This window comes from Lactuca serriola, chromosome 3, assembly GCF_051521515.1.
Source record: "Lactuca serriola cultivar US96UC23 chromosome 3, Lser_US96UC23_V15, whole genome shotgun sequence".
NCBI classification, from domain to species: Eukaryota; Viridiplantae; Streptophyta; class Magnoliopsida; order Asterales; family Asteraceae; genus Lactuca; species Lactuca serriola.
Genome location: NC_136410.1, coordinates 141,878,825 through 141,892,467, shown reverse-complemented (window position 1 = coordinate 141,892,467; position 13,643 = coordinate 141,878,825).

Below are 13,643 nucleotides of genomic sequence, written 5' to 3'. Positions count from 1 at the left end.
CTTGGCCTTCCTTGACACACATTTGTGTGTCGTCTGAGTGTTTTACGACACGCATTGCACGTCGTAAAAGGCTGTATTTCTATTAGTGATCATCATTTGTAGTTCTGTATTAGTTGAGTTGTTTGATTACTAATCAATTGTTTGAATTAACATTTGATTTCATTTGATCTGTGATGATGCTCATAAGTCCAAAGAAGATATTTAGAATAGACCTGGTAGTTTATTAAGAGTAGATGGTAATATCACTTCTTTGATTTGTTTTATCTGAAAATTCTTTTCACTTGGTAATAATGGAGAAGGTAATGAAATCATTTCAACAGGAGAGTTCTTATACAAACACCATCGGTTACATAAGTGGCGGTCTATTACAAAATCCAGGTTCCATGCTCATTTTCTATGTGTGTTTGTGTTTATTTGTTCCTATAGGCATTCATACAAATTACATGTATCTGTACACACCCTTATTGCAGAAATGTTCTTGCAATAGCTATATTTTCAGAATAAATCCAACAAATTTTAATATCACTTTTCAGAAGTTTGTCAGAATTCAAAATTCATATATCAAGTTATAATTTTTTTATACATTTTTTGATTGGTTTTAAGTACAAATTATATGGCAGTATATTCTATCTTGGCCAAAAGTTCATGAATATTACTTTTAAACTTGTAAGTAATAGCCTAGATAATCATTTGGGTTAAAGCTGGAGATGATAATCTGCTTCTCAATGCTCTCTCTCAGGTACGTTAATGTTATTTGGATAAATAAACTAAGTTGCTTTCAACGCCAAGTGCAGGAAATAGCAATGTACTTTGCTAATTTTTGCATTTAAGCATCTTTTATTAGAAACAAGTTGCTATTTCATGTATTTAGACATTTTTTGGTTAAAATGCAAGAAATAACATCATACTTAGTTGATTATACTTGAAAAAAAGAACACAACTTACTCTTTTTACTACATACGTCATTTTATGTCCTCAAGTACAAAAAAATTGTTGAAAAAAAGTCAACACTTTAAGTTGCATGGCTTAAAGCTGTCATAAAGACTATCAAAGGAGAACTTACTCATAAGTTGCTTTTAATGTTGTGTTTTGTTTTTCTATAATAAATATTATACAATATTAGCAATTTATTACATTTAGTTACTATTGCAATGATTATTTGTATTTGGCATATTATATTTTGCGCAATGATTTATCATTTTTGTGTATGGTATTTTATTTTGTATTACAATAGTTTAAATGTGTCATTTAATTAGAAAATAAGTAAATCTATTAGAAATATATATTTTCTAAAACATTTAAAATTATGATACAAAAAAATGTGTGTCATCTTTCTTTATGACATGGGCTTTAATGATACACATTACATGTCGTAAATGTGTGTTGTATGGTTACAACACGCAAATGCATGTCATATTACTTTATGAAATGGGCTTCCTGAATACACATGTTCGTGTCATTTGAACCTTTTACGACAAACAATACATGTCATTAAAGGGTATTTTTCTTGTAGTGATAGTTACAGTTTGTAATCTAGTAAGTTTGTGATGTCTCCTGATAGCGTGGGTTTGAACGACCATTCACTGAAATAGTATTGTGAGATTTCATCAGTGTGTGGTTTCATAAAATGACTCATTATTTAGTTTTATTTGTAGAAAAAGGTCAAGAGTGGTATGATGCATGTGATAAGCTGTTGTTTTTCTAGCTTAACAATGGACATAGATTTTTCAAGCTCTCATTAGTGTATGGTACATTACACTGAATCATATGGCTTTAATGAAGAAAGTAAGGAGAGAATGGAGTGTTTCAGTCATACTGAGGTGTAATCAGCTTGAATCATCAACGACAATAACTCATCAGCAAGAAGTGATTTTATCCTTCTATCATAGAGTTAGTTATAGTCTAGAATCAAAGATTCACCTTCAATTCATTATGGTACCATGTCATACCTTAGACTAGAAGATCAAGGACATGAATAACCCTTTGTCATTTAAGGACCAGACAAGTAACTCTTACACTGATGACTATGCAATTAGGGTAAGCCATTGGGTTATGCTCAATGTTTCAACAGAACATGAGAGTTGATGAATACGACAAGCATGCTTCCAGGGACAGAGTCATGTAAGATAGTTAACTAAGAATAAACACCCAAGCCTTTCAATCAATTTTTTATATTTGGACCAAAAAATATCACTTACAAAGTCTAGACAATGCTAGACAATCAGCGTGAGGGGGTGACTCAAAGTTCTTAATTGATTGTCTCGTTGGTGAGATACTTATAGAGAATTAGGCACATAAAACATCATGCTTCTAGGGACGCTGATTTGCAATAGTTACATACTTGGCTCATGAATTTCCACCATCAAATTTTTTAAAAAAAATGGTAAAAAATAATACTATACAAACAAAAGAGTTAGTTCAATAAGGAAATATTCTAAAAGCGATATTTTTGTAGCATTTTCCGAAAACATAAGTAGCCTTTTTCAGAAAAATCATTAAAGCAGAAAATCTTTTGAGTGAAATTTCAAAAGAAGAATCTTTTGAAATAAAGATTAATTAAGTAATTTTCTTTCTTTGAAAAATCTAATCTTTAGATTTGGCTATACAAGAAAACACAATTAACAACAAACACAAATACAATACAACTCACTACAACTCAAGAATGATGAAGCCATTTACAATTGAGATTTTGCAGATGGATTCCAAGCTTAATGTTCTTCAAGATCAAAAGGAGAGAAGAAAATAGTGTTTGTAACCAAGGACTAAATTGACTCAAATCTATGAAACCATCATGTTGGCAAGATCAACATGAGAACATTTGAGATTTTGTCAGATTATGAGTGATGTTTGGTTTTTATTGAAAAACTTGTTTCAAAAACATGATTTTTTTAGCAACGGGAGAGTTATAATATTTTGAATAACACAAACAAGTTAAACCCACCAATGATCATCTTGAAAAGTTTGGAAAGAAAAAAAACACCAACTAAAGAAAATGATGGAGAAAATTATAACCCTTGTAGTTCTTTGGATCCTCTTGGGAGGCTTGGGATTTGATGAAGAATGATGAACCTCAGAGACACCAACAATAAGCCAACTTGATCGAGATGCTAGTCTAAAACTCTTAACTCTTAAGCTTGAAGTTCATAACGAATATGAACTTCAAGAGAGTATAAGAACAAGTAAGTAAACTCTCCATAAGATGAAGAATGAGAGAAACCTAACATTCTCAAGGATGTTATGGTTTTTCATGCTAAGATGAACAAACACACATGTGAAAGCCTTTCATTTATATAGCATGCATAATGTAAATGGGTCTTTAACCATTAAGTACCCATGATTCAACTAGCTAGATTATATTCCATGCTTCATATTACTTTTAATTAAATAAGTTAAAGCACCATCTTCTTGTCCCTTCAAGCATGTTCCGGCCATGCCTAATAAAAAGGAAGAAAAAGCCTTAATTTTATAAATGAAGCTTATAAAATATAAACTTTAACTTTTTGGTAAAAGACAAAAGAATTTATCTAGCCCCAATGTTGTGCATGACTTATTAATTCATACTATATGCATGACATAATGTTACTTGCTAATGAAAATTATTATTTCCTATAAATAAATAATTTCCAATTTAATTATAAGAGTTTATTGAATATTTATTAAAATCAATTTCTAATAAATAATCAATTATGTCAAGTTGTTGTTAGTGTGACCCATTAGTATCGTATGTTAAATAGCAATATCACTTTAATATGATTCTTAATTATACTAGATCATTCAATCTCCCACTTGCGCAAGATTCATATTAGACTGGTATAGACATTGGTGAACATCTAGCACCATTTCATTGCCCCCATCAACATACGATTTTGTGCCATTCCATCAACGCCCAATTCCCAAATAGCTCCAAGGTACAATTGGTTTACATGGTAAGTTTGTCAGTTGTCCCTTTGTCACAGACATCATCTTAAACATGAGATATGGATCACAATCAATCTTATATGGTGTTCAAATTTAGTTAGGCGCCTTAGATGTCTAATCCCATCTTGACTACACAAGCCTCTTGCATAGTTCATACCACTCCTGAAAATGGCTTTTATAACTTCCCGGTTAAGGACCAACATTTGACCATATCTAAGAACAATACTCCCTACACTTAAGTCTCACTATGTATCTCAGGTGTTAAGGATAAAAAGATAGTACCTTTTAATCAAGTATCAATCATGATAGCGATCCATAAGATGATCTTGATGCAAGTTAGTTCACTAGCAATTCTCTGACAAGTACCTATGAAACTTGTTTACAACCCATTGCCTACCTTCATCTAGTGAAAGTCTACCAATCCAATTCATATTAGTCTTATTTCATAATTTCTCCCACAATTATAATCGACTATGAAATTTAATAATAATAAGATTATTCATGGATTAAACACGTTAATATAGAGCAGAACAAGTATGGATGTTATGATCATGTCCCAATATATCAAAACATTATATAATTGTTGTTGTCACAATGTTCCAATATCTAAATACTAAAACTAAATCAAAATCCCATTTTTAGAATAATGAAGTCTTATAGCTGAAGTGTGACCATTCATACTTAGCGTAAAATAATGACTTTATTAATGGGTTCAACTAAAATTAATTCGTGTGAAATTTGCAAGTAGTATCATCTCCATATTTGAATTTACTCTAGGTATAGTTAAATATCTTGGAGTATATGATTGGTGTTTTTTCGTGATATAGAGTTTCTTAGCTCGATTAAGTATAATCTCTAAGTCACAATGTTAGGACATAATTTTTGGTTTATAATTTACTTTAGATAGCCTTTAAAGTTCTCGGTCTAAGACCGAAAACACCATGATTTCGATGGTGTTTGGACCGAAATCACCATGTGATTTCGGTGGGGTTAATGATGCTTTCAGTTGGGTTTTGGGTTGGGCCTTTGTAATTAGGTCTAGGTATATATAGTATTGCTTTAGCCATGTAAAGGGTTGATAATTCTAATAAGCTAATTACAAGTATAGAGAGAGTAAGAGAGAACCGAGAGACATAGAGATCTTACGTACTAGACTATTAATCAATATAGTGTGCATTGAAGATTAGATATTCTGTTCTTAATTCATTATAACTGCTTTGCATTAATCATTAGATTGGATTTCCACACCAATTCTAGTGATTTCGATTGATACATTACATCGGGTTTTACAATTGGTATTAGAGTAAGGATTGGTATCAATCGAATTGGCAAAGTATTAAACATTTCTTGGAGTTTTTGGTGTTTTTAAGTTCCTTTCGATGAAAATTGTTGCTATTGTTCTTCGTGTTCTTCACTAACATTGGAGACTTTAATCGGAATTGGTTTTGATAAAAAACCAATTTCGTGTTTCTGGTATTTTTGGAAGTTTTTTGGTCAGGTCCATACATTTTCGGCGGCAACTTCAAGTTCTCGGCTAGGTCAAGTGATTTCGGAAGCTACTGGAGTTCTCGGTCAGCAACTAGGTCAATTTTCTAGTTTTCGGTCAGACAAGATTTCATATCGAGTTTTCGTTCTGACATTATGTTTGGTCAACAATCTCGGTCAACGTTTTTAGTCAACAATCTTGACTTTTTGACTTTTCGGTCAAACCTAATAGTTTTTGGTTAAATCATATAATTTTCGGCTTACAATGGACTCATACAACACCTCTCTTTCAACAATGCAAAGTGATCTTCATTCAGTTATGGGGACAATAACTCGAATTCCCCGGTTGCTAACTGTTGATGGATTTCCTGAGTGGAAGTTCAGATTTGAGAAGTATGTTAAGATGAAGGATAACAAAGTGTGGAGAAGCTTCTTGAGAGGTCCAGTCAAGATCACAACCACCTTGGATGATGAAGCTATAACTGTGGTTGACAAGCCAATCGAAGATTACACTAATTAGGATTTCGACAAGATTGAAGATGATGAGAAACCACTGGCTATTCTTACCATGGGTTGGTACCTTGATATTGCTCAAGGTTTCCGGGAGTTTAGATTTGCTAAGGCTCTATGGGAAGCCTTGACTGAGGTGTATGAAGGGAATGAGGATATGAAGCAAAGCAGATAGGATTTGATCCGTCAAAGATTCAACATGTTTAACCATGTTCTTGGGGAGACTCTGGAAGTCCAGTTGTAGCGTTTTATTACTCTCAACACAGAAATGAGCACTACTGGAATTGTGTTGTCTCGCTCTGAGATAAATAAGAAGCTACTCAATTCACAACCCAGGAATTGGGATATGAATGTGTTTGTGATTAAGAAGACAAATGAGTTGAGCAAACACTCTCTTGCCGAAGTGATGGCTATCATCAAGGCATGTGACATGGATGACAAGCAGAGAGAAATTAATCATGTCAATTCCTACTCAACTTCAAGCTTAGGAGCATCCACTAAAATCCGAGTTATAACGGAGAAGTTATGACCAATCAAAAATCCACGACACACCAGGTAAAACATTGCTAAACGTAAAAAGTGAAATTTCAATAAAATGCTTTTTAGCCTTAGGTATCTAAACAAAAGTCGTAGATTACGTTAAAATGTGAACGTGGATAAAAAGAACGCCCAAATCGGACTTCGTATGAAGAAGTTACGAATTTTCTAAGTTTCGTAACAGCGGTATACAGTTTAAAACTCGAAATAAAGATCGAGTGATTTTTAGCCGACACAACCTTAACGAGAGTTGAAGGTCTCTACAATAGTAGTTCAATGGTAAAATGACAAACGAAAACAAACGTCGGATAAAAAAGTTATGGATTTTTAACGAAATTATCGTGTCCTGGCCTATTAAATAAAATATAATTAAAAATAAAGTCAAAATTAGCCGATGAAGTCTAAATGAAACTTGTAGAGTATTTTCTCACATTCACGTGGATATAAAGAACGTCGAAAACGGAGCTTGTATGCGAAATTTACGCATTTTAGAAGTTTTTGGCACGAATTTCAAAGCTTATCCGAAGGAGTACGGCCAGCGTACTTCGGAGTATGCCGCACGTACTGAACGGAGGGCCTCAGATCGGCCACATCGCCCCTACTCCTCTACGCTGTCCCGTCCGAAGTCCGGCAGTCGAAGATGCGCTCATGCATGACGTCCAAGTACGCCGCGCGTACGAGGGTACGCCCAGCGTACGAGATACACCCCGCGTACTTCGGTGTACGCCCAACGTACGAGGGCAGTGTTCCTCACCTATAAATAAGATGCGAGACTTCCAACTTTCCTTGCCCATTTCTCTCTTCTCTCTCACTTTTACTTCCCGTTTAGCATCTCGAGACGACCCCGACACTCCGGTTTCATACCCCAGCCCCGAAGAAGGTCCGAAGCCCCGAGATTCCCAAGAATCTTACCACTTTCCGGTCGAAGTGCCGCCCGAGAAAAAGCTCGTTTTCTTCGAATCATCACACTTTCCAAGTGAGTTCATACCCCTACTTTTTCGCGTATTTTTCATATTTTAGGGGGGGGGGGGGAATACAAGTGGAATACGAGAAAACATATCGCTTTAAATACAACATCTATATTTTTAAATACTTCGATATCAACATTATATTTTGCATGCAAAGTTAGTGTTTCATCATGTTATGATCACCAAATGGAACACACTTTCGGAAAAACTATAATTGGTATAGTTTGCGGGTTATTCATTACATTCTTACGTAAACATTGTGAAAATGAAATACTTTCATCTGCATGAAATATAGACTTTCTTTTTCGTAAATCTATTTATACTAAGTGTTGTGAGATATTCAACTTCAACGTACTCTCAAGTATGCATTTCAAGTCTTGTATTATAAACCATAATCTCTTGGAGAGAGAGCGTGATACTTGTGTATAGATCTATACGAGATTGACAATCCCGCACCTAAACTGTTAGCTACAGTTAGACCAACAGGTCTGGGGTGACAAACGTCATAACACTACAACGCCTGAAGACTGTTGTTACTGGTAGTCTGTGTCAATAGCATGGTTATAAAACTCACATGGAAGTATTAAAATAAGTTGATTTACGAGACTCTTGAATGCATTCAATATATACATTATTTCGAGTATAAATTTACCTTCATCATTCGAGCACGAAAGATACTAATGTCCTCCAACTTTCAGGTCTTTTTCAAACTATATGTAGAAAATATTGGATTTTCTGGAAACCACATTCACCTATTTTTTTCTAGTAAAAGACATACAACTTTCAGTACAAAAACACTTATGAACTCACCAACTTTATTGTTGACACTTTTTCGAAACTACTTGTATTTCTCAGGGAATTAGTAATACAGGTAACCATCAGCTTTTGTTGAAGGAACACTAAGGCGTCTATTATCAAAACATTTTAAATCATCATATTTGTAATATTCTTTTGAAACATGTATTACGCAACAATGTATGTTTTTATGATGGTTGTGTTTACTTTCTTTACAATATTCAACTGTTATGATACTACGTGAAGTCACCCACCCCCGAATGTTTCCGCCATTCTGGTTTGGGGGTGTGACAGATTGGTATCAGAGCATTGTTTATATTGAACTAAGTATATCGAACCACATAAGATACACAAAGTATAAATGCAAAGGGACCAAAAACCCTCTGACAAAAACGATTTCATAAATGATACTTTTAATAAATTAAAGTGATATATCATTTTACCTTCTATTTAAAAGTATAAGTACACGCATGCATCGGTCTCGTATCATAACAAAAGTTTATAAAAAGTATTAAGGCAAGTTGCGACACTACGACTAAGCCTCGGGATATGTAATCAAATTGAGAATAAATATAGTCTGATCAACTATATTTATCCTGGATATGACCAACATATGTCGAGAAATGGTCGTAGTCAGTAACAAGTCGAAAACTTACCAAAGAAATTACTAGAATCAAACTTACAAATTTGAAATACTATAGGAGTGTTGTATAGAACCATAAGAGCTACAAAAATCGTGCAAACCCCAATATTAGGAAATCGTCAAATAAATATTTTCTTACCAAAATTTACTTTTTCTCCCAAGTTTTCTTACCTCTACTTCTCGACTAGAAAAATGGAAGGATTTCACATTCCTGGGGACCTCTATTATCCCAACCAAGGAAATGGAGGTTGGATTGAGGACGACCCAGAAGAGGATCCCGAAGAGGAAATTCCCGAGGAAGAACCAGAAGAGGAATCCGAAGAGGATCCTGAGGAAGACCCAGACGAAGAGTCAGAAGAGGAAGGAGATGGTGGGAGCACAAACTCGGAGCCTGAGATCTACAACCCTCCCTGAGGAGCAGCAATTCCCCGACGAGACTTTCATGGACCGACGTCCCGCTGGGCTATGGATCTGAAGCAATGGAGTAAGGAACAAGGGCAACACCCACCCTACGACATGGCACGAAGATTTTATAACTTCCACAATGGGGGTTCGGCTGACAAGTCACTCCCTGCCTTGGTTCGTCGCATTACCAACCAAGGCAATCATGCAAGAGAAAATGCCAACCAAATCTTGGACATTGGGCCACTACTGCGGTCAATGCGATATGTCTTCATTGTCTGGACGAAGAACACGATCAGACAATAGAGCACACCTTTTCCCTTCAGAAAGACATTACTGTTACTAGAGCCGAAGTAAGGGAGTTCCGTGAGCAACAATCCGCAATGGAAAGGTGTATCATCGAGGTTGAACGTCAAATAGCCCGAACTAAGAGTTCCACAACTACCTACCATGGGCCGCAGCGTCCTACCCGCTCGAAATAGAACGCGTACTTCTGAAACTATATCTATATCTATCGGCTAAATGTTGGTGTTACCTTTTCATGTATAAATGTAAACCCGACGAATTGTGAGTACACAAATCGGAGGCCAGAATGCTATCAAATTTTCCCATTTTCATTGATGTAACCTAGACCTATAAAAGGTCAAATTTTCCAGATCGTTGTATCATATACTAATATCAATGAAATTGATATGCATTTACTACTTCCTTGAGTATCCCATTATTCATACGCTTGTTTTCTTTTGAAAATTTCCGTTAACATATAAAAACCAGAAATGTTCAGAAATAAAACGTATGAACCTCCCTTAATCATTTTAACTGTCATATCAAGCATTCGTCTCTTAACTTGTGGAAGAATCATGCCACCAAGAAGGAATCCCCAACGTTTCAATACAAACGAAGTGCCAGCACCACCTCTACCAGCCCCTCCAACTATGGATGTTGCTACCTTTTAGGCTGCTGTAACAGCTGCCGTAACCGCAGCAATGGCACAAATGAGTAACAACGGGGCAGGAGGAGGGATAAACAGCTTCACAAATGGTCAAACCCGAAGTCGTACCGGAGAATCTACTTACAAAGACTTCTCCAACAACAAACCCATCCCATTTAATGGAACTGGGGGAGTGATGGCTCTATCCCAATGGATAGAGAAAACGGAAGTTGTGTTCGAGATATGCTCATGCCCCGAAGAAAACAAAGTAAATTTTGCTGCCTGTACTTTCTCCGAACGAGCCCCAACGTGGTGGAATGGCCACGTCAAGTCAAGAACTCTAGTGGTGGCAAACTCCATGGGTTGGGAAAACCTAAAACGAATGCTACTACGAGAGTACTGCCCAAGAGGAGAGATTCAGAAACTCGAGCAGGAGCTTTGGTGCCTTACAATGGTAGGCTCAGACATCACAGGCTATACAAATAGATTCAGTGACTTGATAATACTTTTCCCAGGAATGATGATTCTAGAAAACCAAAAGGTGGAAAGATATATTTGGGGGCTGTCACCCCAGCTTCGAGGAAGTGTGCTAGCCTCCAAACCCACAATGTTCGATAGCGCCAATCAACTGGCGCAATCTCTCGTTAACCATGGGGTCTGCCAAAGTGTCAGAACCGTCGTCCCAGAACCAACCAAAGGAAGCAACAACAATGACAAAAATGCCAACAACAACAAGAAGAAGAAATTCTGGAACAAGAGAAAAGGTCAAACTTCGCAAGAACCTTCAAAGAAACAAATAGTGGCAGTCCATGCCGCTACTGCCCCCACTACTATCCCCGCGCCACCAAAGCAATATGATGGGAATCTGCCAAAGTGCAACAAATGCAATTATCATCACCACGGTAATTGCTGGGAGATGAACTGTAAAAACTGTGACAGGAAATGGCACACTGCCCGTCTCTGTAAGGCACCGGCACGACCAATCACCCAAGTTCCTGGTACTGGAGTAAGCTAGGCATGTTATGGGTGTGGGGAAACTGGGCACTTCAAGAGGGATTGCCCTAAGGCGAAGAATACTGGCGGTGTAGGAAGATTGTTGGCAATAGGGCAGAACGAAGCAATAGCCGATCCCACGGTGGTTACGGGTACGTTTCTCCTCAACGACATTTATGCATGCATACTCTTTGACTGCGGTGCGGAGATGAGTTTCGTGAGTCATAAATTCAAACACTTACTTAATCAAAAACCCCAAGCACTCAATAAAATATTCACCGTAGAAATGGAAAATGGTAAAACGGAAAGCGCAAACGATATGTACATAGGCTGTACATTAACTTTAAATGAGCACTTGTTCCAAATTGATCTAATGCCAATTATTATAAGAAGTTTTGATGTCATCATCGGTATTGACTGGTTAAGCCTTCACCATGCTGATATACTTTTTCACGAAAGGGCCGTTCGCCTTAATCTGCCGAACAGCAAAACTCTTGTCATTTATGGTGACAAACCCAACACAAATTTACAAATCATCTCCTGCGTCAAAGCCCAAAAATATCTTCACAAGGAATATCATGCCTTTCTAGCGCACGTAGTAGACAATAAACAAGAATCGAAAGACATTAAAGACATTCCGGAGGTCTGCAATTTCCCAGACGTCTTCCCAGAAGATATTCTAGAAGTCCCACCGAAGCACCAAGTCGAGTTCAGGATCGACTTGATTTCCGGAGCTACCCCAGTAGCAAAATCGTTCTACCATCTAGCCCCAGTCGAGATGCAGGAACTGTCCAATCAACTAAACGAACTGTTGAGCAAGGGCTTCATCAGACCGAGCTTCTCACCATGGGAAGCACCGGTCCTGTTGGTAAAGAAAAAGGACGGATCTTTTCGTATGTTCATCGATTACCGGGAACTAAACAAACTGACGATCAAGAACCGATATCCCCTACCGCGCATAGACAATCTGTTTGACCAACTACAAAGAGCAAGCTACTTCTCAAAGATTGATCTAAGATCTGGATATCACCAGCTACAAGGTCTGGAAGGAGACATTCCCAAAACGGCATTCCGAACTCGCTATGGTCACTACGAGTTTGTAGTAATGCCCTTTGGATTGACAAATGCACCAGAAGTGTTCATGGACTTGATGAACCAAGTATGTTGCCCTGGATAAATTTGTGATTGTGTTCATAGATGATATACTCATCTATTCAAGAAGCAAGGAAGAACATAGCCAACACATCCGCCAAGTTTTGGATACATTAAGGATAGATAAGCTATACACAAAATTCTCAAAGTGCGAATTTTTGATTCGGGAAGTAGATTTCCTAGGTCAGGTGGTCAGCAAAGAGGGAATACACGTGGACCCGTCCAAAATCAAGACAATTGAGAAATGGACAACTCCAAGGACTCCAACAAAAATTCGGCAATTCTTGGGCCTCGCCGGGTATTACCAAAGATTCATACAAAACTACTCAAAAATTTTAAGCCGCTTACCACCCTAACTCAGAAGAGTGTAACCTTCGACTTGGAGAAAAACAAGACATCGCGTTTCAAACACTAAAGCGAGCCCTATGTAGTGCGCCTATTTTAACCTTACCAGAAGGAACAGAAGACTTTGTGGTCTACTGTGATGCATCAAACCAAAGACTTGGATGTGTTCTAATGCAGCGAGGGAAGGTCATCGCCTACGCCTCAAGACAACTAAAGAAGCACGAAGTAAACTACACGACACACGACCTCAAACTAGGAGCAGTCGTTTTCGCTCTAAAGATCTGGAGACACTATCTCTACGGCACGAAATGTATAATCTTCACCGATCATAAAAGCCTCTAGCATATCCTCAACCAGAAACAACTCAACATGCGACAAAGACGGTGGGTAGAACTACTAAACGGTTACGAATGCGAAATTCGTTATCATCCCGGGAAAGCTAACGTAGTAGCCGATGCCCTCTGCCGAAAGGAATACTTGGGCCGCCGAGTGAAATCCTTAACCATGACTATCCATTCACTCCTGTCCACACAAATCAAGGAAGCTCAAATAGAAGCCTTGAGATCCGAAAACGTGGCGAGTGAAGCCTTAAGAGGAATGAATAAGAACCTTAAAATCAAGGATGACGGAGTTCGTTACTTCATGAATCGGATCTGGACGCCGAAGTTTGGCGGATTCAGAGACGTTGTCATGGACGAAGCCCATAAGACACGATACTCCATACATCCCGGTTCAGATAAGATGTATTTGGACCTCAAGAAACTGTATTGGTGGCCGAACATGAAAGCCGAAATTTCTATCTACGTAGGCAAATGTCTGACTTGCGCCAATGCCAAGGTGGAATACCAAAAGCCTTCGGGACTGTTGTAACAACCTGAAATACCCGATTGGAAGTGGGAGCGGATTACCATGGACTTCATAACCAAGTTGCCCAAGACAACAAGCGGGCTTGACACCATCTGGA